Source organism: Microtus pennsylvanicus, chromosome 5, assembly GCF_037038515.1.
Source record: "Microtus pennsylvanicus isolate mMicPen1 chromosome 5, mMicPen1.hap1, whole genome shotgun sequence".
Lineage (NCBI taxonomy): Eukaryota > Metazoa > Chordata > Mammalia > Rodentia > Cricetidae > Microtus > Microtus pennsylvanicus.
Genome location: NC_134583.1, coordinates 92,280,987 through 92,292,468, shown reverse-complemented (window position 1 = coordinate 92,292,468; position 11,482 = coordinate 92,280,987). Strand labels below are relative to the sequence as shown.

The window sequence follows — 11,482 nt, the reverse complement described above, 5'->3', positions numbered from 1 at the left end:
AACACACACCCACATATGATAAGGGATTCACTTCTGTAAGCTATAAATATGTTTTATTGCCATTGGTTAATAAAGAAACTGCTTTGGACTATGGCAGGGCAGAATATAGCTAGGTGGGAAATCCAAACAAAAATACAGAGAGAAAGAAGGCAGAGTCAGGCAGACGCCATGTAGCTGCCAAAAGAGAAAGATGTCAGAACCTTACCTGTGAACCACAGTCTCATGGTGATACACAGATTAATAGAAATGGGTTAATTTAAGACATTTAGCTAGGGCCTTTCTGACGTGTGGTGGTGTGAGCCGCGGAGCTCCGCTGGGCCTGCTCCCATCCTGATTCACGACTGTTGGCTCCCCCACCGAGGAACAAGTCGGTCAGGAAGCCCACACTGCAGCCATGGCCTTCAGAGACACGGGGAAGACGCCCCGTGGAGCCCGAGGCGCCGATCCACCGGATCCAGATCACGCTCACCAGCCGCAATGTGAAGTCGCTGGAGAAGGTGTGTGCTGACCTGATCAGAGGCGCCAAGGAGAAGAACTTGAAAGTGAAGCGGCTGGTGCTCATGCCTACCAAGACACTGAGGATCACTACAAGAAAAACACCTTGTGGTGAAGGTTCCAAGACGTGGGATGGTTTCCAAATGAGAATCCACAAGTGACTCATTGACTTGCACAGCCATTCCGAGATTGTTAAACAGATTACGTCCATCGGTATTGAGCGCCTGGAGGTTGAAGTCACCATTGCAGATGCTTTACTCAACTATTTTAATAAATTGACTTAATTGGTTGTTTAAAAAAAAGAGTTAGCTAGGAATACGCTTATGCCATTGGCCAAACAATGTTGTAATTAATATAGTTTTTGTGCGATTATTTGGGTCTGGGTTAACATGAGACGAAAAATCAGTCTTTGCTTATACACACAAAATAAAAAGATATGGAGAAGTAGACTTTATCCCGGGAACATTCAATCTAAAATCAGTCAGTAGTTAATCAATACATTAACACGACAAAGGGGAAACACCGTGTGAATAGCTCAGCGATTAGGAAAGGCAATTGGCAGGCTTCATTCTGAGAACCCCACAGCACAGGAGCAGAAGGGAATGCCCTGTACCTGATCAGTATCTGTGAACAACACTCATGTCATATTGCTGACCCCTCAGTGACTTCTGAGTGTAACTTAAAAAACTTCACCGAGCCTTGAAGCTCTTGAGTGACCAGCCTGCTGTTTCCCTCCAACACCTCATGTCAGCAGACCCCCTGCTCTCTGCACGCCCAGCCACACTGTCTTTCTGTGCTTCCTGTGCTCCATGGACTACCCTCTTCTCATTCTGTCATCTTAGAACTCTTTTCTTCTGGATCCTTCTTATCATTGGTTATCAGCCTTAACAAATGCCCTTGTTTCAGAGATGCCATTGGCTCCTTCTTGCTGGTGTTATAGTCTGGGGTAGAGATTGGCAAGGGAAGAATGTTCTTGCTCCATCAGAGGCATGGGCTCTTACTCAGTTCCTAACTGATGCAGCCAGTGATACAGGACCCGCCGGTGGGGTGTGACCTGACCAAAGCCCAGCTGCCCATTTAACTTGGCATCCACCCTGCTCCCTGATCCACTGGTACAAGAAAGGTCCTGACAGATCTGAGAAGGAAGCCAAATCCTGGCTACATCACTCACTGCTTTTTAAAACTCAGGCTTACATCATCAGGGAGGACCAGCAGCCCTGTGTGCTTCCATTTAAGGGCAGCTTTATAAATACCAAGCTCTGCTGTTTCTTAGCTGTGCTTGCTGTGGGCAAAACCACATGTTCATCTGGGAAGATGAACTGTGTCTTTGGCTTCCAGTTTTCTCACGTTGTCCATAACCTGTCTCTCTACGCAGCTCATCTCTTCCAGTTCTCTGTCACTTTCTATAACCCATTTTTATTTCTTCATAGCCTTTGAGTCTGTCTCCCCAGCTAAGATACAAGCATGGATGGGGTTGGGGATGTAACTCAGCAGTAGAGTGTTTTCTCAGACTCTATGTAGCCCTGGGTTCAATGCCCAGTGTTGCCAAAGAAAATAAAATTTACAATATAAAACAACTATGGGATCCAGAAGTTTTTCTTCCTAGTACCAGCTGTACTTTCAGTGTAACAGTGCTTGATGTACAACAGGTACTCCATAAATACCTCCTAAATGACCGTGTTCTTAGCTTAATGGTCTCTAGGCTTTTCAGCAACCTGAAGCCTAACTCCTTAGAATAGCTCGACCCCTTGTGAACCCGTGTACTTGCTTCCTCTTGTGTCAACACTCCCTCCTCCTCCTCACCATCGTCTTCCTTTTCCTCCTCTTGACAGGATCTCATATATCCAGATCTCATATCTCATCCCTTTACGACACCTGCTGGCCTCAAACCTGATCCGTAGCTGAAGATGTCCTTGAACTTCTGATGAGTGCTTATCGTGGTCTTGACCTCTTTGCTCACGTTGTCGCTCCTCCCTCTCTTCCGTTGTACTCCAGGAGTTCAGCCCCGTAGTTAGTTGTGGAAGCATCTGCTTCCATCAGTTTCTGGATGATGGTTCTATGATGTCAATCTGATTGCAGGGGAAGGTCAATTAAGGCACCCTCTCCACTACTGCTTAGATTTTTAGCTGGGGTCATCCTTGTGGATTCCTGGGGATTTTCCTGGGGCCAGGTTTCTTGTTAACTTCATAATGGCTCCCTCTATTAAAGGTATCTCTTTCTTTGCTCTCCCTCTCCGTCCTTCCCCCAACTTGACCTTCTGGATCCCCCCCTGTTCTCCCCCTCCTCCCCCCTCTTATCTCTTTCCCTCTCTGTTTCCACTTTCCTCCCCCTTTTATGCTGTGGAAACATTTTCAACATCCTCATTTTTCAGCCTCAGTACAAACTTCCAGCTCGTCTCACCCCTCCACACCCCCTGCTTCTCCTTGACACTCCCACCTCTCCCCACCAAACTCACTGTTTTGCTTACACTGCTGTTAGCGTTAGTTGCTTCCTTTGCTGACTCAGAGATCCTCAAGAGCAGACACAAGTCCAGTTATTTCTGTGTGCGTCGGCTAAGTGTATTTTTTATTATTTGGTTCATATATTTTTATGCTTTTGGAAGCATCTGGTTTTCTACAAAAAAAATAATAATGAACAACTTGACTTCAAGTTTCCAATAAAGTTTCAGGAATCAAGACTGTGGTGTTGAAGGAAAAAAAAATACACAAATGGGTCAATGGAAGAGAGCCAGAGTCCTGGAACAGACACACACAAACACAGTCGTCTGGGCGTTGACAGAAGAGCCCATGCAGCAGCAGAAGACGGCTAATCTTTTCAATAAATAGCCATACAAAAACTGGACTTCCTTATTGGAAAAAGAATGAAGTCAAGGTCTCAAGTCTTTCATAAAAATCGAATTAAAATGGATTAGAGACAAAAATATAAAACACTAAACTTTAGGACTCCTGAAAGTTAACACTGGAACAGGTTGACCCTTTTGTTTGTTTGTTTGTTTTGTTTTTTGAGACAAAGTTTCTCTATGTAGCCCTGGCTGTCCTTTAACTCACTCTGTAGACCAGGTTGGTCTTAAACTCACAGAGATCCCCCTGCCTCTGCCTCCTGAGTGCGGGTGGATCTCTGTGAGTTCGAGGCCATCCTCGTCTACAGAGGAAGTTCCAGGACTTCCAGAGCCACACAGTGAGACCCCATCTTGAAATCCTCCCCGCCACAAAAAAGAGCCAGGCATGGAGACAGAGGTACTTGAGACTCTATCCCAAAAAATAAGGTAGCGATTAATGGAGGAAGACAACCAATGCTGCCCTCTGACCTTCTACACGCATGTACTCCCATGTATGAATGAACATGCATGTTCATGTCCATACACAAAATGAGTTAAGCTGAACTGAAGCTTCTCATGGAGAAGTGAGAAATGGAAATCAGTTTAGCATGGCCCCCTTTTGTCAAACATGCTAAGTACGGTGCCATCTACTGCCACCAATGTATTATAAAACTGTTTTAGCATGTGGAACTGAGGGTTGACTTCCTGGATGAGAAGGCAAAGCTCATTAAGAAGGTGGCCAACTACCTGACCAACCTCCTCAGGCTGGCTGGGCCCCAGGAGTCTCTGGGTGAGGATCTCTTTGAGCCACTCACTTTCAAGCATGACTAGAAGGCCTCTCCTTCCCAGGGGCTCCCTCCTCTGCTCTGCACCAGCCCACCTCAGGACCTTACCCGAACCTCTCGAGAAGGCACTAGCAGCTTTGTAACACCCTGGAGCCCCTCTCAAGTCTTGGACCAAGTAAAAATAACAGAAACAGAAACAGATTAAAAAAAAAAAACAGGCTCCAAAACCACAGAGAAACCCTGTCTCGAAAAACCAAAAAAAAAAAAAAACCAACAACAACAAAAAAAAAAAACAAAAGAGAGAGAGGAGAGAGAGAACTTAAATTTAATACCTTAACATCATGGAAAATGTTTTCTTAAAACTTTTTTTAAAAATATTTATTTATTTATTATGTATATAATATCCTGTGTACATGTATGCCTGCAGGCCAGAAGAAGGTAACAGGCCTCATTACAGACGGTTAGGAGCCACCATGTGGTTGCTGGGAATTGAACTCAAGAGCTTTGGAAGAGCAGGCAATGCTCTTAACCGCTGAGCCATCTCTACAGCCCTTCTTAAAACTTTTTAAAGTTACATTTTCATATGGGTAGGTATTCTGAGGTTGGAAGATGACTTAGGGAATTTGTTTCCTCCTTTACCATTGTGGGACCTAGGGATCCAACTCACGGTCATCAGACTTGACAGAAAGTACCATCACCTGATGAGCCACCTCGCCAGTCTGCTTTCTGTTAGGAAGTTTTCCTAACACGAGCTCTCTGCCGATGCAAAAATCCCAATCAAGCCAAATCACAACAAGCCAAATGAAAAATCTCCAGGATTAATGGGATTCCTGTGCCTTCGGGTGGCCCCGAGGGGAAACCCGGAAGCCACGAATGCAACCACCGAAGGGAGAGGAAAGAGACCATGAGGGGACCTTCCGGGGACACGGTTTAAGTAGACTGGAGAATAGTCAAGATTTTGGTGGGCTCATCTTGACACTCCTTGGGGAAGGAGCCAAGGCTTGGTGGGCACAGGGACTGGGCCTCCAAAGATGGAGGCCAGAGACCGGGACCTGGACTTACACTTTCTTTTGTTTTTATTCCCCAAATTTGTCTGTTAGCTGTGAAAGACCCGGATAAATCCAGACCCCTCTAGCAAAAAAAAAAAAAAAAAAAAATAGAGCCAAAATTCTAAGCAGGGAGAGAAGAATCAAAAATCTAGATTAGCCGGTTCAGTGACTCTGTTTCAGGAACTAGCTGAAGATAAAGTTAGATTATAATCTTGAGAATAATCTTGAGAAACAGGGAGTTACCCCCTCGTGATTATGACTGGTATTTTTTTAATTTTCCAATGACGCCCTCCCTACCTCCTTTGGGTTATCGGTTTTCTTCCCTTAAATACCCCTTCTCCCAACTACCTGGTCGAACTCTCCACCCCTGCATGGGAAATGAATTTCGGTCCCAGTGCACCGGTTCCTGTCCTGTCAATAAACCTTGTGTGATTGCAGCAAGGACAGTCTCTTGTGAGTTCCTGGGGGGTCGTGTTATCCCGAGACTTGAGTGAGAGTCTCCCCACACCGGGGGTCTTTCAAGCTGCTCAGAACACATCTCATTTATAGTCTGGGACTTGGGGATGAGAAAATCATGTCTAAAGTCTCTTTCATTCCTTTGTATTCTGAGACTGCATCAGTCAGCTTTCCATCCCTGGGACAAAGTCCTGAGGCAAGCAAGTAAAGAAAAAGATTTGCTTAGGCTCAAAGCTTCAGGCATTTCAGGGTCTGGTTGTTTGGCCCTGTTGTCTTTGCTCCTGTGTAAGGCAGATCATGGAGGGAGGCACATGATGGGAGAGGCTGGTAAGCAAGGAAAAGGAGGGGGAGGAAGCACTGAGTCTAAATACCCACCTTTCTTAAGAACACTATTTGCATGTATAAAGCGCATGCCCTAGCACAAGAGTGGAGGCCAAAGGACCTGTGACAGTCAGATCACCATGTAGGATCTGGAAATTGAACGTAGGTCATCAGGCTTGGTAGCAAGTGTCTTTACCCTCTGAGCTATCTTGCCAGTCCCCAAAATCCTCTTCTGAAGGCATACCTCCAGTGACCAAACTTCCTTCCACTGCGACCTATCTTCTAACGGTTCTAGCATTTCTCTCTTTTTTTTTTCCTAGCATTTCTCAATAGTGTCATAGACTGAGATCCAATTTTCAACACACAGTGCTTCTGGGAGGCTTATCTAAATAGCAGAGACCTTATGTACAAGTGACTTTCTACTGCTGAGGATTGAACCCAGAGCCTTGTGCATGGTGGGCAAGTGCCCTCTGCTCCATCTACAAGTTTTGTGTGGCAGAAAAGCCCACAGTAGCGCTCAGAAAAGCCCACTGAGCGCTTGCTGAAGATGCTAGGCTAGGCCCACGGTGAAACCCTGTAACAACCCTACCAGGTAGTTGGAGTGGATGATAAAACTTATCATCAGGCTTGGAAATGAGACATCACACAATTGTAACAGCAACCTCAGGATGCAGGCCCAGGCCCTCCTTGTTTCTAAAGCCCGTTTTCCATCCCCCACTGGAATTCCAGTTGTGCCTAGCATAGGCTCTTCTGGAAGCAGCATCCTCCTCTGCTGAAAACCTTAACTCCTGGGTGGATGTTTACCCAATCAGCTTCCAGGCCATGGGTAGGACATCTAGAGGAAGACAACACCAGTTAGAGTCCCTTCTTGGGGGTCAGAGTTCACATTCCAGAGGGATTAGAAACGATCTGGGAACTCTAAGGCTCTCAATTCTTCAGCAATCCATTCCCCAGAAACTGGGCAGCAGGGAGAAAGAAGGAATGACCTCAAGAAGAAGCAGAAAGGAGAAGAACATCCAGGTGCCTGGAACTGATGGCTGTTGAGGTTCCTCCCCTCCACCCCCACCTCCCCCACAATTAGATTGCTCAACCCTTCAGAAGCTTTTCCTTTCTTCTAAGCCCACTCAGATTTAACAGAGGATATGGCAGGCGCTGCAGGCGGGGGAGGGCAGAGACGGGGCACAGGGCACAGATGGATGGACGGACATGATGAAACAGACTTGAGTGTTGCAGAATGCCACAATAAAAGAAGGAGAACTTCAGTCAGACCCCAGCAGGAAGTAAGTGAAACAATGCTTCGGATCTTACAGGTTTGTGAAGTCTCAAGCACTTCCATCAACCACAGCAGAGTCAAACACTAAATACTACACTGAGCTTTCATTGTGCTAAGGGACAAAGGTCTTCGTCATTCTGAGGAAAGGGAACTGAACAAGAAGTCTATACACTCATGTTGTAGCTGCTGTTTTCTGAAGTCTCACAAGTGTGCTTTATGAACTGAAACTACCTTTTCCTACAAGTCAGGTCTGATAATGTTCACTAATTCAATTATTTCAACTTTATATTTATTTTTTGGAGTAGATCCATTTATGTGGTTTAAGAGGTATGGAGAGGCTAGGCACGGAAGCTCATGTCTATAGCCTTGGCACTTGGGAGGTAAAGACAAGAAGATCAGGAGTTCATAGTGAGCTAGAGGCCAGCCTGGGATACATGAGCTCTTGTTTTAAACACACACACACACATACACACACACACACACACACACACACACACACACACACACACACACACACACACCAAGAAATACAGTGGGGAAAAAAATCTCATATTCATGCTATTGATGTAAATTTCTTACCTCCAGACAAACTATATAGACTATTAACAAAATCTTTGCAGAGACATTCTGTGTGTGTGTGTGTGTGTGTGTGTGTGTGTGTGTGTGTGTGTTGGCTTTTGCAAGACATGGTGTCTGATAGCAACAAGCGTTTTTATTTGCTCAAGATCAGTTGGGACAGTTAAGCAGTTCTGGTCTGGGCTTGTTCAGCAGAGACTGGACGATCTAGAATGGCCTGACCACACGTCTGTAAACTAGTTGGGCTAGGGGGTCCTCACATGTCTGGAGGATGGCTCAGGTAGGGTGACTGCCACACACTTCCCAGCAGGCACCCAGTCTCAGGTGGAGGTAGAAGAACAGCCAGCAATAAGAAAGGCGGCACTCACCAGGCGGTAGTGGCACACACCCTTAATTTCAGCACTGGAGAGGCAGAGGCAGAGTCAGGGAGAGCTCTGTAAGTTAGAGGCCAACCTGGTCTACAAGAGCTAATTCCAGGACAGCCAGGACTGTTTCACAGAGAAACCTTGTCTCAAAAAACAAACAAACAAACAAAAACAGAAAGAAAGAAAGAAAGAAAGAAAGAAAGAAAGAAAGAAAGAAAGAAGGGAGGGAGGGAGGGAGGGAGGGAGGGAGGGAGGGAGGGAGGAAGGAAGGAAGGAAGGGAAAGAAAGGCTGCACTCTAATGAATAAGCAGTTCCAACTCTCTGCTTTAATCATTGTTGCTAATAAGCCTTTGGTCAAAGCAAATCATATGGCAAGTTCAGGTTTAAGTGGCAGACAAATAGACTCTACATCTCAATGGAGTCAGTCATACAGTAAAAGAGGGTAGAAAACCTACAGGAATGAGAAGGAATTTGTAGAATTTAAAATGGTTCTATGTTGTAGGAGACTGCTAGTTAATACCTGGCTGCTCAGCTCCAAAATAATCACACAGAAACCATATTATTTGCAATACTGTTTGGCTTAAGCATATTTCTGGCTAACTCATCTTAACCCATCTCCATTAATCTGTGTATTGCCACAAGGCTGTGGCTTACCAGGTAAAGTTCCGCCACGAGGCTGTGACTAACCGAGTAAAGTTCCTTCCAACACTGGTGGGGCTACATGCCTCCTTTCTCCCAGCATTCAGTTTAGTTTTTGTAGGCCCATATTTCTTTATGGTGTGGCAGCCAGGCTCTGAAGCCATAGACCCACCTGAGTTGGTCACATAGACCTGCAGACAGCCCGTCACTGCCCTCAACAATAGCCAGGATGTGCTACTCCTTCTCTTTTGTTATAAATGTAGAACGCCTGGGGAGAGGTGTTTGCTGACTCTGAGGACTTAATTGCAGGTGCTGTCCCTAGACGTGTTCCCCGGAAAGAGTGGGGATTGAGAGATGTTTTGATATAATAAACGTGGGTAGATCTTCAGAATAGAGTAAAGCCTGAGATGCCCTTCTGTGATGATGGTGTAAGCTGTGTCTGGTTATTTCTTGCACCTTTTTACCAGTCCAGTTAGGGAAAATAGTTTACTATGTCGGGGCCCGTGGGCCCTGACAAGTTTTCCCTGCCTAGTTCTACTCTGCCCTATCAACAGGCCAAGACAGTTTCTTATTAACCAATGGTATTCACAGCATACAGAGGGGAATCCCACATCAGTTCTATTTGGGCTGGAGAAATGGCTCAGCAGTTTAGAGCACTAGCTGCTTTTCCAGAGAATTTGAGTTCAATTCCCAGCCTACAACCATCTGTAACCCCCGTTCCTGGAGAGTCAACACCCTTCTCTGGCCTATGGGCACTACATGCATATGATGCACATATAAACACACAGGCCAAACACCCATGCATAATATAAGGTTAAAATAATTTTTAGTTTATTTATTATTGTTATATGTATGGATGCATTATGTGTGTTTGTCTGCATTTATATGTGATGCCATATGTGTAAAGGTCAGGAGTACAACTTTAATGAAATCCATCATTTCCTTCTACCTTTATGTGGATGTAGAGATAGAACAAGGTCCTTAGGTTTGCACAGCAAACATGTTTACCTGCTGAGCCATCTTGCTAGGTCCTATTGTTTTGTTTTCTTCAATCATCCACAGCATACACAGACACACATATGCATGCATGCAAATGCCCTTTACACAAATAGAATCATATGACCTTATGGCATTTGTTGATTGATTGATTGATTTATTAAAACTTTTCACCTCCTCCCCTCCACCCATTTCCCTCCCACTCCAGTCCTAAAAGCAGTCAGGGTTTCCTGCCCTGTAGGAAGTCCAAGGTCCTCTCTGACCTTATGGCTTTTACAGGTTTTTTAAAACTTGTTTTGCAAGCTGTGATCTCTTATCAGAAGATGTGTGTTTTAGACTTATTTTCGCCTAGCAATTTCACAAGAGAGTTCTTACCTCCTTATGTCAACACAAGGAAGGTGAAATTGAGGAAAATTCTTGAGCTAACAGAACAAGGTTAGAGAGAAGGTGGAGGACAGAAAAGGGACAGCTTGCTTTTACCTGGAGCATTATTGCCCAAACTGATTCATTAGCTCATCAAGAATCTTCATCTAGGGAGAGAGCGGGATGTCCATCTTTGGGTCACAGCATTTCTAGTGTTGATCACCCGGGAGCGAATTAAAAATGGGCGACGTTGAGAAAGGCAAGAAGAGTTTTGTTCGGAAGTGTGCCCAGTGCCACACTCTGGACCAAATCTCTACGGTCTGTTTGGGAGGAAGACAGGTCAGGCGGCTGGACTCAGGATGCCTGATGGAGTGTTTGGAGAATCCCAAAAAGTACATCCCTGGAACAAAAATAATCTTCGCTGGAATTAAAAAGAAGGGATAGAGGGCAGACCTAATAGCTTATCTTAAAAAGGCTGCTAAGGAGTAATTCCACTGCCTTATTTATTACAAAACAAATGTCTCATGACTTTTAACGTGTACCGTAATTTACTTCATACCCCCCAATTCAGATCATGAACGGCTAACAACGTTTTGTTGGACAGTCCTGATTAAGGACAACTGACTTGTAGAAAAGTGGATGTGATATTTATAAAAGTAACGATTCCAGTTGCATGAACACCGTCATTGCTCCCCCTTTCTCAAGATAAGATTGGACTTAATTATTAAAGTTCTACTTTCCACAAAGATGGGGGTGTCACCTCAAATCTATTGAATAGTTTTATAGTTAAATTTATGTAATTAGACATGAATATGTTTAAACGCTGGGGAAATTCTGTCACCATCTTAGACACGAGAAGACTTGCCTGTGGTAAAGTTTGTACTCCCTGCTGTTACAGGCAATGGCTAAACATCAGGAGGCAACTGTCTATTCTTGACTCGATGGTGTTATTTTATTAGAATTCCCTAAGTCAAAGGATGCTGCCTTTTACCATTGAAAGGCCCTTACTGTGGTCTCTGTAGAATGTATCAAATAAAGAGTATTGGCACGTGTTATAGTTGATCCATTAAGTTAAAATGCTTTTAGAAACAAGCAACTTAGACCTTACTTCTTAATTCTTTATTATCTAAGACTAAATTGTGATTCAGAATTGTCCTTAAACACCCTTGCAGAAACAAAACAAAACTGGAACTTCTATACATGTGTGATTGCTGGTGGCATTCTTTGCTAGCTTATTATAGAAGGATTAAAATAAAGGTGATGGTTGCAGCCTCAAAAACAAAAAAAAAAAAAAAAAAGAATCTTCATCTAGGTCTGGAGAGGTGGCTTGGTGAGTAAGAGCACTG

General features: G+C 44.5%; 2 pseudogenes; both read left to right on the top strand.

Annotated features, from left to right (window-relative positions):
• The first annotated feature begins 368 nt into the window (after nucleotides 1-368).
• On the top strand, nucleotides 369-779 carry LOC142851376 (small ribosomal subunit protein uS10-like; annotated as a pseudogene).
• A 9,575-nt stretch (nucleotides 780-10,354) lies between these two features.
• On the top strand, nucleotides 10,355-10,938 carry LOC142851073 (cytochrome c, somatic-like; annotated as a pseudogene).
• Nucleotides 10,939-11,482: the final 544 nt, after the last annotated feature.